The 20,066-nt window shown below is 37.2% G+C and overlaps 1 protein-coding gene across 3 annotated transcripts in view; it reads left to right on the forward strand.

Annotated features, from left to right (window-relative positions):
- The window catches only part of LOC127420827 (protein tyrosine phosphatase type IVA 2), a 34,892-nt gene that overhangs the window by 2,806 nt on the left and 12,020 nt on the right, over window positions 1-20,066 (forward strand). The window contains exon 2 of one of the 3 annotated variants that reach the window (XM_051663385.1): window positions 7,394-7,512. The exons of 1 other annotated variant lie outside the window; for it this stretch is intronic. The gene's annotated coding sequence lies outside the window, so the exon portion shown is untranslated. Of the gene's footprint in view, window positions 1-753; window positions 1,045-7,393; window positions 7,513-20,066 lie in introns of those variants that run through there. One more of the 3 variants, XM_051663387.1, reaches the window with a different exon arrangement.

Genomic DNA, 20,066 nt, shown 5'->3' on the forward strand with positions numbered 1-20,066 from the left:
ATTTCTGATCATAAAGTGTCCTTAAAGAGTTTTCCAGGTTCAATACAAGGTGAGCTCAATTGAGAGCATTTGTGGCATAATGTTGATTACCACAAAAAATAATTGGCAAAAATCAAGGTTAAAGTGAAGCACTTACAATGGAAGTGAATGTGGCCAATTTTGGAGTGTTTAAAGTGAGAAATGTGAAGCTTGTAATTTTATAAACTCACTTTTATTCCTCTGTTGAAACTCGTGTATTAATTGAGCAGTAAAGTTGTTTGTTGCAGTTTTTACGGTTATTTTAAGGTTTACGGTGTTATGTATGTAATATGTAAAATTGGATATAACTTTACACAGACAAGGTTAGTAAGTGATTTTATCACAGTAAACTCATGTTAACACACATTGTTTACGTTTTGTGGTTATACTTTTAAAAATTAGTATTTTAACGTTTATGGTTTGGTCCCATTCACATTCATTGTAATGGGACTTTTCCACTGTACGGTACCGACTCTGCTCGCTTTTTGGGGGTTTTCCACTGTGGATAGTACCTGATACTTTTATTAGTACCACCTCGGTCGAGGTTCCAATCGAGCCGAGCCGATACTAAATGTGACGTCAAAACCCTGCAGATCACTGATTGGTCAGAGAGAAATGTCACTGCCAGTGTCACTGGATTTGTGACACAGGACATTAACCCACTAGTTTTAAAGTTAGCAACAGCGACAGCAATATCATTTGTTCACGTGACTTTCGAATTGTAAAAAGAAATGGCTGTACGCAAAACCACGCCGTGGTCAATAGACGAGGTGCAGACGTTCCTCTCGTTAGCGACGAACAAAACAAGGCGAAACGAAAAAGTCTTTCAGGAAGTGTAGGAAAAAGTTTTAAAAAAAGTTAAAAGTGACTACAGAACCATCAAGGACCACAACAGCTGGAGTGGTTCAAACAGAAGAAAGTTGAAGTGGTTCAAACAAATGGATGCTATCTATGGCAATAGACCGGCGAGCAATGGGAGGGAGAGTGCCCTGGACTCGCCGTTGTTGGAATCCACGATGGAGAATGGTACGTTTTGTTACATTAACTCTATATTCTGCTTGAAAGCTTCACTTTATTTAGTTGACCAGCTACTGGAAAGCTTGCTTCTAAAACAACCAGGCCAATTTAACTGTTACACTTGTGTAATATCACCATGCAACAACTGCTTTATGCAGCACAATGAGCTAGTAGCTAACAGCTAGCGGTCGTGTTATTGCTTATGGTCAGTAATGTTTGTGTTGCGTTTAAGATGATGTCACGGCAGTAGAGGCGGCGCAACTGTGACGATCAGCATATAATCCCACCCACGTTGAGGCGGCACTAAACTGCAGTGGAAAAGCAAGCTCAGAAAACTATAGTAAGCAGAGTCGAACCGAACTTCAGAAGTTCGCCTCTGACCAATCACTGTTTCACTTTTGAGCACGTGCTGAAATACAAAACCGCACCGCAGACATTTACTAGTCTCATATGGCGCACGAGGATAATGATACGGCGTTCTGTGCTTTATGCACGTTAAATTGATTCTATCTCGTGCTTTGATAATGCATGTTTTATACAGAACAGCTGTGCTCTGAGTTTGGTTTGTGTGCGTTGCTAACGTGCGCTGACTGGGTTATTTTAAAGCGCTAAGCATTTACTTCAGTTGCATATTTGCCTAATTCCAAATATGTTTGGCCATAACAAGTGTGTAAACAAATCTAAAGTAACCCCATGGCACCGGGGTTGTTTGGAGCGAGGAGGAGACTAGAGCATTTCTCCATGTATGGAAGGAGCACAAAACGCCACACTGTCACCTGTGCTGGTAACGCACAGAAACAACGCTGTCTTCATTCAAAATAAAAAGCTTGATAAAATAATTAGGCTTCCTTCAAAATAGATGCTTGAGACTGTATAGCAATTCTGCATGCTCAATTTTTACAGAAATATATTACTATTTGCCTATATAGTAATGTAGGGTATGGGGATATAATAATAATGTTAATAATAACAATTAATAATAATTTAAAGAATGGATCTTAAAAGAGGATGCAAGTGTAAACACCCTACAGAGCATCTGTTTCTATTAGCAGTAAAGAATGGGCAAAACATGCCTTAATGTTGGTCAGAAGGAATCATTTACTAATTTGCTGTTCTAACAACTTGTTTAATGTGAGAGCTGCTGTTTCATGTTATTTTTATTTTTTTATTTTTTTTAGAAGCAAGATCGAAGCAGTGGCAACAGTATTAATAATTTTTTTTGTTCAAATTGTGCTGCCCTCTAATTAAAAAAAAAAGTTTTCAAATAACAGAATAATCGTGATTAATAATTGTGATTAAAATTGAGCAAAATAATCGTGATTATCATTTTCACCATTTCACCCTATATGAAAGGCTGAAAAACCTTTCAAAACTCCAATTAATAATGAAGTTATGCAACCTTCCAAATAGTGTTGTCAAAGGTACTGGTACTTCGGTACCAAGTCGATACTAAAAAAAGATGTAACGATACCTGTGTTTCTGCAATACCGGTAGTACTGAGCACCGACTCTATCCGGTACCAGTGCGCGATATGACTGACACACGACTGCTTTAAAATGCTAACAGACTTATTTTGAACACATACTCTGCTACTCCTTTTACACTGAAATGGACAGTTAATCAAATTAAAATGTCCTAGTATGATTTATTAAACCACTAAATGCTGCAGTCTTACTGTGGAAGAGCTGCGTACTTTAAATAAATCCGACCGCCCATCCACTAGAAACTCCTCAGACATTGAGAATCATTCACATTGTATCAGATGACTAATCCATGTGACTATTATATTTATATAATTAAAATCACAGCATTTGTGCTTTAATCTCAGCTTTATTTATATCGCATTTAAAACAAAAGAGTTGACCAAAGTGCTTCACAGTAATAAAATGTGAAACATTACATTTCAAAATGACCACATACAAAAACACCAGTAATCTAAAATGCAAACACTCCAAAACTGTGTCCTACATTTCATTAGTCAGACTCAAAGGCCAGTGTAAAGAGATGAGATTTCAGACATGATTTAAAAGTGTCACAAACTGTTTATCCGGAAAGTGAAGATTCATGCAAAAATACACATCATAATAAAAGCACGATTCAAAATATGATCTAGATACCTGAAATTGAATACAAATATATTACAACTGTATAATAAAATGTAATATTCACTGTAATAGTAGTAATAATAATAATAATAATAATAATAATTCATCAAAATATCACAAGCAAGACAGCTGTTAAATAAAAGTTTGGGAAAAAATTGCAGAGATGACGTGTTAAAGTTCCATTTTCACTTGTTAAAAGTTAAGAACCATTTTGATTTTGGAATTAAACTTTAAAAAATGTTCTGGAAAATAATAATTATTAAAATAATTATTCAATAATTTTTAAAATAACTAAACTCGTGCATTCAATAGCACATTATAATATTAGCATATTTTTGCTGTGGTATCGAAATTGGTATCGAAACCTTGAAATTTCACTGGTATCGGTACCGACTAATGAAATTTTGTACCGTGACAACACTAGTTACAAATAAAACTGATGTACAAAAATTGCATTTTTAGCCACACTGGCATTTTGGATGAGCAGGGTTTTCAGTAGCCACTCTGACTGTTAACTTGTTAAATGTCTCTGGTAGCAGTGGTTAACAGCTTAACAAACATGGACTGAGCTGTGCCTCACAGCAGGCTCTCTAAAAACATCTACACAACTGGCAACAGCATGACTCCCAGTCCTCCCACTGTCATTGCAGCTTGTGTGATGAAATATTGAAGGGGCTGTTTTTAAAAAGCCCAGCAGGAGTGTGGCTATCCCCTGATGACAATAAGCATGGTGCTCATCACAGTCTCATCCTGACCTGACAGACATCTGCTCCCTCTGCATGGCTTTGATACAAGCTGCATGATGTGGCAATCTTGAAGATGTCTGTGTTAAATGACATTAACTGTGTGTCTTCCTTGTTTGAGTCACATAATAAGGTTTACAGTCATGGTAGTGTAAGCTTCAACTTCAACACAGGAAGTGGGCAAGATTGTGGCAGCATTTACAAGAGTCTCCTCCCTCTTAGCAGAGTTTCCACTGAGCTACTTCTTGTCTTCATTATTGCTGCTTCAATGCAGATATGGTGGTTTGTGCAGGGAATTTTTTTAAGTTTTGTACTAGACAGTTATTGTTTTTGTTAGACCAACACTGATAATAGGGGTGGGTAAAAATAGCCATTTTTGTGTAATTTTATAGTCGAGTACGCTAACCCACAAAAAACCGAGTACCAGAATAGTTGTAACTTAAAATATACTGTATATTAAAAATAAAAAAAATATCCGGGTGAGAGCAAATCTTACATGGAAACCAATACTGATGGCATGAGGTAATGCACATATATAAATTCATTACCTCAAGTCTACATAAAGACTATCACATTTTTATCATTTCACATGTTATTCAGAAAAACAAGTGGTGAAAGTTGGCTTGTCATAAAATGCGCTCTGCCGGTGTTCAGATATTTAACATTCAAACACGCACACTGGTCTGATCAGCTTCCGAGATCGCGCCGCATTTTCTTTCCACCAATAAAAGCAGATCCTTGTCTGTTGGTTTGCATGTCTCCAACAAGAAGCTAATAGAAATAGAGTAGAATTCATTACAAATCAAAATATTACAAGTATTGCTTTGTAATATAACTTGACTGCTTTAGGAGCACTGACCAGAAGGGCTCTGCACAGATGCCATTACACGTCGTCGTCTTTCATCCAACACCACACGTATCCACAGCGCCCATCTTTTAACTATGTTAACTATATAAATTAATTATATGCAAATTTATGGATATTTTGTTTAAAGAAAATGATTTCTTTCAAAGATTTAATTCACTAAACTCACAAAACGTGCTAATCCAGCAATTTCTTTCTATGAAGCACATATTCCTGTGGAGCGCTCTTATTTCTTCCGTTAAGCATCTATTATATCAACCGGGATCAAAACTGTATCCCTCTGGCTCACCAGTGTTGTGCACGTCAGTCCGTCACACTCCAAGAAGGCTATCGCAGCTGTGTCAGCATCTGCATATAGAAACTAGTGATTGACCGATATGTCAGTGCCGATAATTAAAGTCAGAATATCGGCCGATTTATCGGCCTTGGCAACATATTGGTCAACCACTAGTTTCTATATGCTTGCACCTTTTATCTTCCCAACATTTTTCCGTTTGGCCGATTTATTTCTTGAGGGTGCCGAAAATCACCTGCTTGCATGTGATGTGACTGAGACATGTAAAGGACCAGTCACAGTTCATTTTGTTGTTATGTGCCATCATGTTACTACAATAAAACATCGGTGTGCAACAGACTCATTTAAACAGTCCGCATATCAGAACCGCAGCAGACGCGTTTGAGCTCAATGTTTATTTGCTCACGTGTTTCATTCTCCCTCTCTCTCCTTAACAGTTCCTTGTAACTTTTAACTGTCTTGTCTAATGGTAAAATGGCAAATATCAATAAAACTAATATCATATATTGTCTGCAAATATCTGCATATCTCATTTAAATACATGTAAAAAAAAAAAACTCACAAAACTTGAGCAGATCCAGCATCCATCATTTATTAACCTCTACGAATTCTATCAGCCTCTCCTCAACAGTTCCCTGTCACTTTAAACTTTCTTTTCTAATGATAAAAGGCAAATATCAATAAAACTAATAACACATACAGTTTGCAAATATGCAGATATCTCGTTTAAACCGATGTAATTCACAAACCTCACGAAAATCCAACGTTTTCTTCCTGTCGAGCTCTCATTTAATATCTTCCTCTGAAGCGCGTATTCCATCAGCCAGAATCAAAACTTCATGATCAAAAGTTCCTCTGATTCACAGATCATTATGATCAATCCGTGACAATCCAAGCAGGCGATCCAGACCATTTAAACTGTCAGGAGATTGCTACTCTCACTGGATCTGCACTTGAATGCAACTTCAAAGTAAATGCGCTTAATGTGTGCTATAAGTAAATGTATTATTCACTATGCACTGTATGTACAGTTGGTTTGATTCTGTATTGAGAAAATGCGATTGCTAATGTGGACATGTCATCCATGGTTGCTGGGCTACTGTGTGTACTGTTATTTCCTTCTTCCTAATATATTCACAATTTCTTTATGTGCAAATAATTTGCTAAATTGATGACTAAACAGAAATCAGAAGAAACTGCTATCTACCATTTAAAATACAAAATATTTTTTTTTAGATTATTTTTTACAAAGTTAAAGTTTTGTGTGAAATTGAGTAAATATAATGCTAAATAAGAATGTATTAATTTTATGTTTGTTATTTACTATATTAAATTGTGTGATATATCGGCATTGTTTCGGCCTATCGGCCACCCTGCTCTCTGGATATCGGCATCGGCCATTAAAAAACTCATATCGGTCGACCACTAATAGAAACACACAACCTTCCTTATTGAATTTTGTACCATCTAAAATGGCTTCCTGTTCTGTGAGAACATTGTGACCATGGCAAAGCACAACACGAGAGTAATGATGGCTTCTGGCTGTACCTTATTGCCTTGTCTGTAGAGTGAGATTAGCACTGCACTGAGCCCCTGGCTTGGAGAGCAAATTTCCCTCTTTCCAGCTTACTGATGTCTTGGATGATGTACATTTTCCTTGCACCTGCTTTCAGCATAAGAAAAAGATAGACCTCCTGCCTTAGCTTGTGTCTGGAGGTGGGAGCTGACCTCAAAAACTGATTAGATTTTTGACAGGAAATAATGGTTCATCAAACAGCTTTTGTACAGTTTGAAACAATACAATGTTTTGTAACAATATAAGCAATTTTCAGTATTTGAAAAGAGAAATACTGCTGACGTTTTCCAGTTGTGTTGTGTCTGTGTTGCCGTGCAGAAAATCCCTATTTCAAAACATTCACAACGAGTTCCTATCTGTAATTGGGCATTTGATGCTTACATATGTCATACTATAATCAGTTTTTTTCCTGCATTAATTCAAATTGGTCTCTGCCTCAACGTCAATGATTTCAAGAGGCTCTGTCACACACTGCATTCTACTTTAATTTGTGGATTTCTTTTAAATTCCTTAAATATGGTAAAGACGAAGCAATTGTTTTTTATTTTTGTCTAAATCAAAAATACAGCGTAAATAAACACTGTCTTTATTTTAAAGAGTGTTCAGGAGTGTTGTGATGATACTAGTGCTGTGCAATTAATCATAATTTAATCACGATCAAGATTTTTAATTCTCACAATTATTTAAGCATAACCATCTGCGATTATTAATGAGCTAGCAAACAGAAATTATCAGCCAGGTAAAGTTGCAAATTGTTGTTCATTTTTATTATAGGCTGTCTCTACGGATGATAGACTAAATCACAAGCTCTTTCGTAGTCTGTTTTCACCTCATCTGACCAATCACGCTCTCTTCAGAAGTTCGCTACTGACCAATCACTGTTTCACTTTCAAGTATGTATTGAATTACAGAACTGCAGATGTTTGTTTACAAGTATCGTGTGTCCGCCGCACTGAACTGTAATATTGCACATAATCGGAACACTCGAGGGTACGGTATTATAGCATTCTCAAAGCGGATTTGTGCTCGATGCACATGAAATTAATTCCATCTCATGCTTTGATAATGTATGAAATACAGAACAGCTGTTCTCTGAGTTCGGTTTGTGCACGTCGCCAACATGCGCTGACAGCGTTTTATATAAAGCGCTCCAGATTTACTTCACCTACACCAGTGTTTTCCATTAATTACCTAGACTGTAATGGCCTGCCACGCTTGTCCGGACAAGTAGATTTTTGAAGGGGCAAGTGAAGAATTTTAATGCCCGACCGGACAAGAAGACTGATTAAAACATCAATAACAAAATAACCAGCTATATTTGTGATAGTCTAGGTCTATGTCACTTATTAGAAAGTTTATATTCTTATTCTGCTGTTGAAAGTAATCAAGAGCACGTCATTTTAGAATTCGCTAGTGAACTAGAAACAGCTGCGCCCTGTTTGATTGACAGGCGGCATATGTTTGTGTGCTGAACATGTGCATGTGCTCCGAAAATGCTCATGCTAATGTGCACCTGAACAGTCAAATACATTAAAAAAATTATGCCAAAATGCCCATCTTGTTGAGGCATTCGTGTAAACACAGAGAGTGATGTCTAAAGTGAATGTAAACAGTGGAGAAAAAAGCAGATTTGTATTAAAATGTCGGGCTTGTAAGTATAAATGTAAGCTAATAGAACTGCTGCTGTCTAGAGTGTCATTATAATAATCAATCAACCATAAGAAAATGAGAAAACACTCACTGATCTTGACTGAATAACTTTAGTAGCTTTAATAAGTATAAATGTATTACATTCAAACAGTGAAGACAGTAGCAGTTTTATGTTGCATTTCATTCTGAATGTTTCCTTGAATACTTGATAGCATACTGCTGTTAAAAACTTCTTAAAGCTGTTAAAAGCACTGAATGTTCTTAATTTGTATTTTTGTTCTATTATTTTTAATCTATTTCTGTTCATTGCTGTTTTTTATTGTTATTTTATTACTGACTGATTACTAGTGTTGAATAATTACTTAAGAACTTGAAACCATTCTTCCATATTTAACATATTAGTTAGTGTTATTATTCATTGTGGGTTTGAAGCTGGTATTGAGAATAGTCAAATTTCACTACCGACTACTGACATTTTGGTATTGTGATAATGTATAGCCTTTATTGTACATTGTATATCTTGCCGCAATAACATGATGAAACAATAGATCTCATTCCATAGAAGTGTGAGCATGAAATGATGAAGCTGTAAATGATGGTGATGGAGGCTTTTCTTTATTTGACTACCATACGTAACATAAAATAATTACCATATGACAACAGCCTCCTCCCCTACCCAGTGCAGTTACTCGGACAAGTGAATGACCAATTTGTACTTGTCCGAAGGAAAAGCACATGACAATGCTTAATGTCGAGCCCTGGCTCAAATGTATGCTCTAGTCGATTTTGTGTTTTGACCATTTGTGAACTGCGTTAAACTCCGTCTCTGTGTGCCGTGTCATCACCGTTCATATCTATACAACCAATGTGTTTGATTAAATTACTACTAGAGCACAAAATTGTTTACAAGAGCACAAAGTTCTTCATAGATCTAGCCTCTTAAATTTTGTTATGGGGGAGCATGCCCCCAGACCCGCCCCCCCCCCCCCCCCCAGAGGGTCCGAGGTCCACCCACCACAGTCTCACAAAATCCTGTGGGAAACATTATACACATTTGCATAATTCCAAATATGTTTGGCCATTACAAGTGTCTAAACAAATCTAAAGTAACCCCATGGCACCAGGATTTTGTGGAGCGAGGAAGAGATAAGGGCATTTCTCCTTGTATGGAAGAGCACAAAGCTGTTGTGACCTGTCACCTCTTCTGGTAATGCACAGAAACAACACACTGTCTTCCTTCAAAATAAAGGTTTGAGACTGTATAGCAATTTGCATACTCAATTATTACAGAAATACATTGCTATTCTATATTATTATATACAACAGTAATTGTTTTGTTCAAATTGTGCAGCCCTGTAATAAAAAAACAGTTTTCAAATGACAGAATAATCGTGATTAAAATTGAGAAAAATAATCATGATTATCATTTTCACCATTATCATGCAGCCCTAGTGTGAACATTTGGAAGCAGTTGTGTGCTAGTCAGACAGCGTGCAGGTATCGAATTGAGTCTGTGCTCAGTACCACTGGTACTGTTGAAACACTGGCATTGTGACATCTTATTTTATTTAGGTACCGACTCAGTACCAAAGTACCGGTACCGGATATCACTAGTTCATAGTTCCCTCTGTAGGCTAATTGGCAGATATGCAAATGCAGGTGAACTTTGATAGACCCTTAACCTATCTTGAATTCTTCTTGAACTAAACCCTTTCCCTACCTTTACCATGTTTTTGGTAAAAGCAGCTATCCACAGCCTTTGAACATGGTTTATTAGGCTTTGATCAGAATTCAGCCTATGATAAAGGACATTTTCACGTAAAAGGATGTGCCTTTTTGTAACTGTGAGCTGGCTGGACATCACCACTGGCACATTATCATTTGGAACACGAGTACAAAGCTTTCATCTGTAGCAAATTAATGAATGAATCTATGAAGCAGCAAGCTCTTCCCCAGTGCACTGCTAAGAGACTGTTGAAGAATGCAGACAGACAGGCCTCAAGAATGTGTGTGGCATTCAGCATATACCTCAGGTGTATTTATAGGCCACTGAGAGATTTTTATTTCTAGCCTTTATGAGATAAAGTGTGCCACATACTAAATTGGTGGTGCTATTAAAACTGCTAAATAGCTGCTTAGACTTGAAGACCCTTTGGTCCATTGATTATTTTATGTTCTTTGTCTTTTGTTACATTCGCCTTGGTGGTGCAGACATGTTAATTATGCATAAAGAGCTGGCATGCTTTTTCCTCCTAGCAGCCAAATGAAGCAACTGGTGAGGTGGGGCGTACATTCTTTCACTGTGTCATTCCGTCTCAAAGCAGTACCCATACTGTATTTCCTCTGCCTTTCTAAGAATGGCACCGGTGGCCTCTTTAATGTTTAATATTTCCCAGAATTATACTCTTGGATGCCTCTGCTCTGGCATGCATAAGGAGCAAAGTTCATCATCTGTGTCCAGTTTTCCTCTGTTAATTTTGGTTGACATGTACAACATGACTTTTTAGTGATGTTAGGTGTAAAATCAATCGAGTTTGTCAGTGCTCAGTTAGAAATTTACCTGAGGAGCTGTTTATTGTTTAAAGAAAAAGAATAATCTTTCAACCTATTTCTTCAGCTGTATGTCATCATAGCTGAACGCCATTTCCGCTTCTGCCTGTAAAACATACATCTCTTGTGACCTACCACTTAATGGATGTGATACAGCTACACCTGGGCAGCCAAACTTCTTTCTCGGATCTCATGAGTGTCAGCAGACCCACTTTTTCATCTGTAATGCACTGGATCAATGCAGTAAACAAAGCTCTGTCATTTTCAATACAAAAGCAGTATTACGATAATTAATGGCCTCGGATCATTCTCATCCTGCTTTGATCAACTGGACTTTACATTCTGGAACATACCCTCTCTTATCTGGATACACCATTCCTGGCATTTGCTTTTTGCTGCTGTACTTTCTTACCACATGGCCTTCAACCAAGGCAGTGCAATGTAACCTGCAGCTGTTGTACATGGTCATAGCAACAGGTCAGGCAGACCTGAGCAGGTGTATTCCTACATTTTGCTCCCTTGTGCACTAAGTGTCTTCTGCATATCTTCATACAGCAGTGTATGTTTGAGGATGTGGAAGTTCTAGTGAGAGTGAGCTGAAATTGAAGCCTATGCACATTTGTGGTAAAGAGTGGCAATACTTGCACATGCACATTCTCAGACATACAGCTACAGATGATCTGCATGCACAGTAGTAAGTTGGCCAAGGCAATTGATTGCAAAGCTATCTCCAGAAAAACGTTGTCACTTTGACCTGAAGAATGTCTTTCCTTTACTCGCATACCTACTTTGGAAACGGTATGCGTCAGAGCTGTCAGGGGAGTATTTCTGTAAATTGTCAATGCATGAGTGGATGTTTGCTCACAGCAGGGTGGAGTACATAAGCGTGTGCCAATTATGTAAAGAGAGAGTTCACCACAAAATGAAAATTGTGTTCATTTACTCAACCTCATGCTGTTTAAAACCTGTATGACTTTTTTTCTTCCAGGGAAGTCAACATTCACTTTCATTGCATCTTTTTTCCTTTCTGTGAATGTGAATGGTTACTGAGGCTGTCAGTCCTTCACATTCGGTAGGGCCCTATGAAATCCGTTTGATTTTTTCCTAAATCCTTATCAAATGAAGTGCTTGCAGGTGCTTACAGCACATTCCAAAACACAACATTGGAGTTTGTTTTTTTTTGGTCAAATACAGTGCTGAACGATGAAATCACAGTATTAATAAAAGCATTGATGAACATATTTATTTATTTTTTATTTTTATTTTATTATTATTATTTATTTCCCCTTTTTCTCCCAATTTGGAATGCCCAATTCCCAATGCGCTCTAAGTCCTCGTGGTCGCATAGCGATTCGCCTCAGTCCGGGTGGCGGAGGACGAATCCCAGTTGCCTCCGCGTCTGAGACAGTCAACCCGCGCATCTTATCACGTGGCTTGTTGAGCGCGTTGCCACAGAGACATAGCGCGTGTGGAGGCTTCACGCCATCCACCGCGGCAACCACGCTCAATTCACCATGCGCCCCACCGAGAACAAACCACATTATAGCGACCACGAGGAGGTTACCCCATGTGAATCTACCCTCCCTAGCAACCGGGCCAGTTTGGTTGCTTACGAGACCTGGCTGGAGTCACTCAGCACGCCCTGGGATTCGAACTATCGAACTAGCGAACTCCAGGGGTGGTAGCCAGTGTATTTTACCACTGAGCTACCCAGGCCCCTGATGAACATGTTTATTCAGTACAACAGCACACTTGCTTGTGGGATATTGCTTATATATAATGTAATTACTATATATTATTACGATTATTATTACTAATACGGTCCCACTGTATATTAGATGTCTTTAACTACTATGTACTTAAGCATTTGACGTAATGTAAATATAAAGTCTGCATCTGCTGAGCGCTGTACAGTAAATGAGTGCTTTGTTGTTTGTCATGTATTACATCTTTTGCCATCTACTGCGCTTGATGATTATGATGAGGTATGTAAATGAACAGCCGGCTTCACACATTCATCTTGCAGCACGCATCACATGAAGACTGCGTTTTTATTTACTTATTTACATCTCAGCCTTTTGTGGTTTAATCATAATACTTGAGCATATTACAGTTTTACTTTGATTAATTGTGCATTCACACATTAATTTTATCCAAATATGTGAAATTCCATGACGTTCCGCATTTTATAGTTTATTCAGTTTTTATGACTGGATTCTGTGATTCTGTCCATGTTGTCCACATCATGGAAATCTAGGGCCCTAAGTAAGTCATACGGGTTTGGAACAACATGAGGGTGAGTAAATCATGACAGATTTTAAATTTTTAGGTGAACTACCCTTTTAACACCATGTTGTGTTGGGATGCTTACAGTTGAAAATGATATTGTGTTAGAGAAGGAAACGTGAAGATGTCTTTCAAGTCATTTTGATTTGTATGGTCCTTTTTACAATACACAAAATTTTAAAGCAGCTTTACAGTAAATCATTCTATAATGTCTTTACCTTTAAAACTGCAGCCTGCTCAAATTTACATGACTGTTTCAATGTTATATGTCCACTGTGTGGTACTAAAAGAGAGTTAGATGTTCTCCCAAACAGATGAAGTTTTTAAGGTTAATTCTCTTAAGTTTTAAATCAACAAAACTGTCCTCTCTACCCTAAATCTGAAACTAACTTAACCAGTAGTGCCATAAAAAGCAATTATGAGGTAAAAAATAATATAAAAAAAAACAATTGCTGAAGCAACCACATCATTTTGTGGCGCTTATGACAATTTCGGCTAACGTGTCGACTCGCGTGCTCTGCAGGACTTGTACCCTAGTCCTTCAAGTTGTCAGACAAGCTGTAAATTAAGTTGGTTATGTAATGCAAACATTAAAATGTATTGCCTTACAGTTTATATACTATAGTTAAAGTGTTTCAATGTCATAAGATAGCACTGTGTAAGGAACAGAGTTAAAAGTGTTTCTGAACTGATAATCTACCATTTTGTTTTTTGATATGAGTGAAAGTGAATAAGTTATTGTTGTTGAAGCACCTTTAGTATTTATTTCACCAGGAAACTGCCGTGATTTGTACAAGCCACATAAAAAGAATTTAGCAAAAATGCGGTTATAGTAATGTGACTATCAGACCAGATTGTAAAATTGGGTGTATGTAGTAAGGCTTCAGATCGGAGCAAAGCATAAGCTGGCAGAGCTCTTATCTCTCGTTCTCTCTGCATCACTCTCCGTCCCTCAGTCCAAGGCCTGTGATCTCAGAGAGTCATTCCAAACTTTGGAATTTTTATCAAACTTATGGATTTTGATTTACAACGGATCTAACTATAACATTTGCAATATTTTTTGCAAAATCTCAAAAAACGCAAATTCGAATTAATCGGGAAAAATGCCCAGCCCTGTGTGACTATATTGTAAACATTTTTTTCTGTCAAAAAGCATTCATTTCCCAGTCAGTGTGATGCTTTAATGTTGACCTAGTTCTCTGTGTTCTTGCATGCTATGCAGTGTGAATCCATACTCAGACCCTTTGGCCCATATCTACTGCAGGATTCTGACTGGATTTATCCTGGTGCATAAAGACACAGCCCCAGTGTCTCAACAGGATTTGTTCCTCAAATTGGAGAGATCAGAGAGGGATCAGTGCTTTGCTGTTGGCATATTAGCCATTCAAAAGCCCTGTAATCTGTTTCACTAGCTGAGGAGCATTCAGAAGATCTTGGCTGGGTCAGTATGTTCTCAGATGCTAGCAGCTGCTCTTAGAGGCTTTGTGATCTGTCTCTAACACCCTTTTTTTCAAAAGCCACAAATTATTGGGTATAGCCTGTATTTACACACATACACTCCTTAAACTTTTACCCTATAACTCTATTGTTTACATCACAGCATTAGTCACACTTTTCCTGTAACTGGAAAATGCATGTGTAATAGGAAATTTAAAACATAAACATAAAAAGGAATTTAATGATTCCGGTTCCATTAACGATTATTTTAGTACTTTAGGGGAGAAAATATATGGAAATTAGAAATACAATTCTTATTGGAGTTTACTACCCTCAGTAGTCTGTTATCAAATGAGGAGATCATGTCAGATTTTCACAGAACAGATGCTTTCAAATGTGTGTTTATAAAGACATTTTAAGATATTTTTTCATTCATTCTTTTTTTTTTTTTTTAAATACCACAAAGCTCCAACTAAATGACTAGGCTAAATCATTTAGTAACTAAATACACATCGAGTACGCTTACATGGGAAGTTATAAATTAGAGCTACTGCAGGTTTTGTTTAACTGAGCTACAGTCTAAAAATCTCTGTATGTTTTGCAGTGTAGATTCAAAAGAACCAACTCAAGAATCATTTGTTCGGTAATCAAGCTGCATTGGTCGCACTGTATGTTTTGCGCTGTAGATTTCTAAAGAACCGCTCAAACGTGACATTTGTTCAGAAATCAGGCTACACTGGTCGCACTGTATGTTCGCACTGCTGATTCAGTTTTCAGTTCCCATCCTGGGTGTTAAAAAGCCCTAGAATTTATTCAACAATGGATTCAGATAAATGTCAAGATTCATGGCTCTGCTCATACAGTGTGGGATTTACTCAGTCATGCTATGTAAAAGCCATGAGTCCGTACCGGCTCTATCACCTGTTTGGGCTGCTGTGTTCTCAGATACGATGCTTACTATCACTATGTACGCTGCTTTCATAGATTATGAGGAGAGCAGCCCTGTGGCCTTTAAAACTTTCCCAGCTGCATAGGAGCTAAGGCAGAAGTGTTTCAGATAGAGGAAGCTGTTGAAGGCATGGAAGAGAGCAAGTGGAGAGATAGAAAGAGCTCTGTACCCAGTGACCTCTCCTCTAGATAAGAAGGACCAGTATTTCACAAAACAGTGATGGCAACATGAAACTGTCAGTTCTAAGAAGTCTTCTTTTTTCCAGCCCTCTTTTTGTTGTCTGTTCACTCATGCACAGGACAACTGATGTGTGTGTGTTTGTATAACCAGCAGGGGAACTGAGCAGGGTGTATGTGTGACACAGCGGAGGCTTTACACTGGCTCGCCTCCGGTATTAAAGAGAAACTGAATTTCTTACCGGACAGTTTCAGCTCTGCCTAGTTCAAAGCTTGCCATGTGACCTCTAAACTATAAAGACTGTGCTATTGTCCACTGTGTGATTATTACCCAGCGGCTTTAAATGAGAAGGGCTTAGCATTGATTCTTTGGAGTCTTCCCATAAAGACAAAGTTTTTTGGTTACCAGAAGTTACCTTTTTATCAATCTCTTCCTTTTTCACTTTGTTACTTGCCACACAATTCTTCCTCATCTGTTCTGGTAGGAGCAATTACAGGAGTGGCTTGCAAATGTGGTTCTATGATTTGCATGAGTTCCTGGTAAAAGTAGAGCAACAGGAATAAAAATGGGGCCGGCAGACGAGCTACATTTCAAACAGCTGCTTCCGTGACTGCTGACTGGATGAAAATCTAAGCGAATGCACCTTAAAGGAGTTTCTCTTTGGCCCTGTTTACACCTGGTATTTACATTTGTCTTGGGTTATCCGATCAGAAGTGTACAGTATAGATAGTGTTAGATACAGGTGTAAACCTAGTCCCAAACTTTTCTTATGTGATCTTGTCGCTGAAGCCATGCTTATCCAAAGTTGAGTTAATAAAGCTACTCAACTAAAATAAGAATGAGCTTTCTGAACGAAACTTCACGTTTATGGTGAGATTAAAATTCAAGTATATTTTTGAGCTTATGTGCGCAGACTTTGTATGATTTGGGTTACTTTATTTTAATGTGACTTGTTACAGTGTAAATAAACAATTACTAATTAACAACATGTACTTACTGTAGGTTTAGGGTAAGGGTTTGGGGTTAGTTGCTTGTAATTGCACATAATTGACTGTTATTACTATAGTAAGTACATGTAATATGTGTAACAAGGATGCATTAAAATAAAGCGTTACCATGATTTGTGTGCTATTATTAACATGCAGTAACTCGCTGACGTAGTAAGTGATGCATGTAGTAAAGTGTTTCTCGCACCACTATATAGCAGCTGCTGAATCTGCAGCATCACTGCAAAATAAATAATATTTGATCCAAGTTTTAAGCTTACAGTCCAAATTAATTGTGATGAGATACTGGCTACATTGAAATAATACAAATAAAATGCATAGATGGCACATTTTTATATTGTGTTGTCTTCTCTGGGTGCACGCAAAAATGAACATACAGCTGAACAATTCACTGTCTAGTTCACTGGTACTCCGCTTCCGAACTGTTTCTTAAAAGCTGAGATGTGAAATTTTGTGCTACTAGTGTCACCAAACAGAATTGCAAATATAAACATTGTTTTCAAACAGCTTTTTCTAACACTCTCCCATCTGACAGTGATCAAACAAACAGATAGTCCTGTCCCAAACTCATGCTACTGGCCGAGCCATTGTTGCTGTGTCGGCCTGGACTGGCCTCTCAAAACAAACAGCAATTTTTATAGCGCCAAAGAGATAGTGTTTGCATTTTGAGGAATTCGACCAATGAATGGCTTACTTATAGCCTAGTTATCTCTACCAAATAAGCCAGGATAGGAGAAAGTATTTCAACATTGAAAAAGTTACATTACTTCAGCTTTAAATGGATTGGGGATGCACCGATTTTTTTTTTTTTTTTTTTTTTTTTGGGCGATACCGATTTTAACAAAAACCGATATACCGATATTTTGCCCCTTACCATATTTTGCTATCAGATCACTGTTTTGCTCAGGAATTATGCTTTTAAAATGTACAAAGAGGTACAAAAGCTTTTTATTGTTCTAACAATAAATAATTCTCATTGAACATAGATTGGATTTGTTGAACATATGACTGGCCAAAATTCTAAAGAGAGCCAGCCAAAATAGAAGATAAATATACTAAACAATAAATCAATATCATAGCATGTGGTTGATGTGGAAAAAGGGTATTTTATTCTTCTAAAACATTTTTGCACTTCAAAACAACAGAACACACATTTTACATGTATGTACTGTACATGATAGAACATTGCAAATTCATATTATGCATATGTTAGCCAATTCCATGCAAATGTAACCACATAATGGAAAAATAAAAATTATAACCAAAGGAAAAATCCTATTGTGGTGTAATGGATAATGCTGTTGGATTGCCGTTTTGAACATTCGGTAAACTGTTAGTTTGTTGTGTGTGTGTTCGGGACACAGGAATAAAGAACATTTATTGCAATGGCATTTCTTCGAACATTACATTCATTTAACCACTGGAGTTGTATGGATGATGTTTATGCTGACTGTCTGTTCTATTTGGAGCTTCAAAAGTCTGATCAACTTGCATTTTAAGGTCCTACTGAGATTAGATATGTTTTAATTTTTCTTCAAATGTGTTGTGCTTAAGAAAGAAAGACATACACACCTGGGATGTCATGAGTGTGAGTAAATTATGAGAGAATTTTCATTTTTGGGTGAACTAACCCTTTAATGTAAGAACAAAGAATAAAAATTAAAGATTACATCTCAGGAGTGCCAACCCTATTTAAATTTTTTGGCTATCATTATTTCTGGATTGTGCATTTAAATTCACATAGTTTTAACACTCTTTAAGAAAGATAATTATAAATAAACCTTTTTTTCATATCAGCGTTTTCCGATGCCGATGGTTTAACTTGGTCAGTAATTGGCCGATAAATATCAGCGGCCGACACATTGGTGCTTAACTCTGCAGGGGTTGTCGGAAACACTCTTGTGTTACATGCACAGTTATAATCAAGCTACAGCAAGTTTTTGCGTAGTCAAGCCACAGTCTTCATCTGTGTTAAATACATGTGGGTCACCTTTGTCTTTCGGAGCATGCATGCACGCAAATCCAAGGCCAGTAGACCTTTTTCACAGACTCTGATGAGGCTATTTCTGGCTTATGTAGCAGTAAACCTTTGTTTGTTTGTTTTTGTTTTTGTTTTTTTTTTTACCTTTTTTAGCTCTTTTTTTTTTTTTATTTAGTGTAAATTTATAATGTTATGCTTTGTCATATTACCCTGTAATTAGGCTAGTTTAAAAAATTGTTACCACAGCTTTGATGGGGTTACTAATACAGCTGCTGAGGGAGTGACAGTAAATTTGGTATCTTCTCTCTTATGACTGTGGTAGTCCACAACTCTTATTTTTTATGGAAAGTCTTGGAAACGTAATAGTGCATTTTTTTTTATTATTATTATTTTGCTGTTAGAGCAAATGGGTAAGCAAAAATAATATTTGCCGTGGTCACCCATTCACCGCTATAGAGGTTCCTTTCATATTCCAAAATGCAGAAATGTTAAAAAGATAGATTGTGGTCTGATTAACAGGTGTTCATGCTGGAAAAAACTGAGCTACAGTCTTTTTTTTTTTTTTTTTGGACTGTTAGTCTGACTTCACAAATATCTGGGACTGGTACGATTTCAGTCGGACTAATGCATTTACATGACATTTTTAAAATATGAATTATTGTTTTAGTCCAACTGATATCAAACTTCTAAAGTACATGTAAACGTACTGACGTAATCACAAAATCAGAAATACAATCAGAAGTGGTCACAGCAGACACGTGTTTAAACAAGGTATAAACAGCTGTCGAGGTTTGTTTTTCAAATTGATCTTTGAATTTTTTTTATTTATTTTTTTTACTATGACGGGCACAGACAAAGAGTCCTAAATGAGTGAAATCCTAGATGTAGTTTAGTGTTCAACCAAATTCCCCAAAATAACCAGAAAAATATTTATTTGGTGCATAACACGGGATTTTTAATCTAAACAAGCCCAAAACACGACGAAATTCTGAAAAAACTATTGGCAACTATCGCCATAGATTTTTGCTGATAACGATAGTTCCGAAAAGCAACTATCGACACAATTAATCGTTAAAACAGATATATCGGTCTACCTCTGTTGCTCGTTTATGATCGGATCACCAAAGATGGATCTTAATACCCGGTGTAAACGGGGCCACTGTCCTTTTTGTTACAAGGCAGTGCAGCTCCTCAGCATCACAATTACTGTCTCTCTCCACTCATCCCATGTCTTCGTTTGTTTGTGCTTACTTGTGCAGCGTCATTTTTCCACCTGGTCCCTGGAGAAAGTTAAAAAAAAAAAAAAACAAATCTACTTGTGTTGTTCTAGTCCTTAGAAAGCTTTTAGCTCTGGCCCTCTTTTGATAAGATAATCACATTCCTAGTCTTGTTGCTTTTTCTCTTTTGAAG

Source organism: Myxocyprinus asiaticus, chromosome 30 (assembly GCF_019703515.2).
Source record: "Myxocyprinus asiaticus isolate MX2 ecotype Aquarium Trade chromosome 30, UBuf_Myxa_2, whole genome shotgun sequence".
Classification (NCBI taxonomy): domain Eukaryota; kingdom Metazoa; phylum Chordata; class Actinopteri; order Cypriniformes; family Catostomidae; genus Myxocyprinus; species Myxocyprinus asiaticus.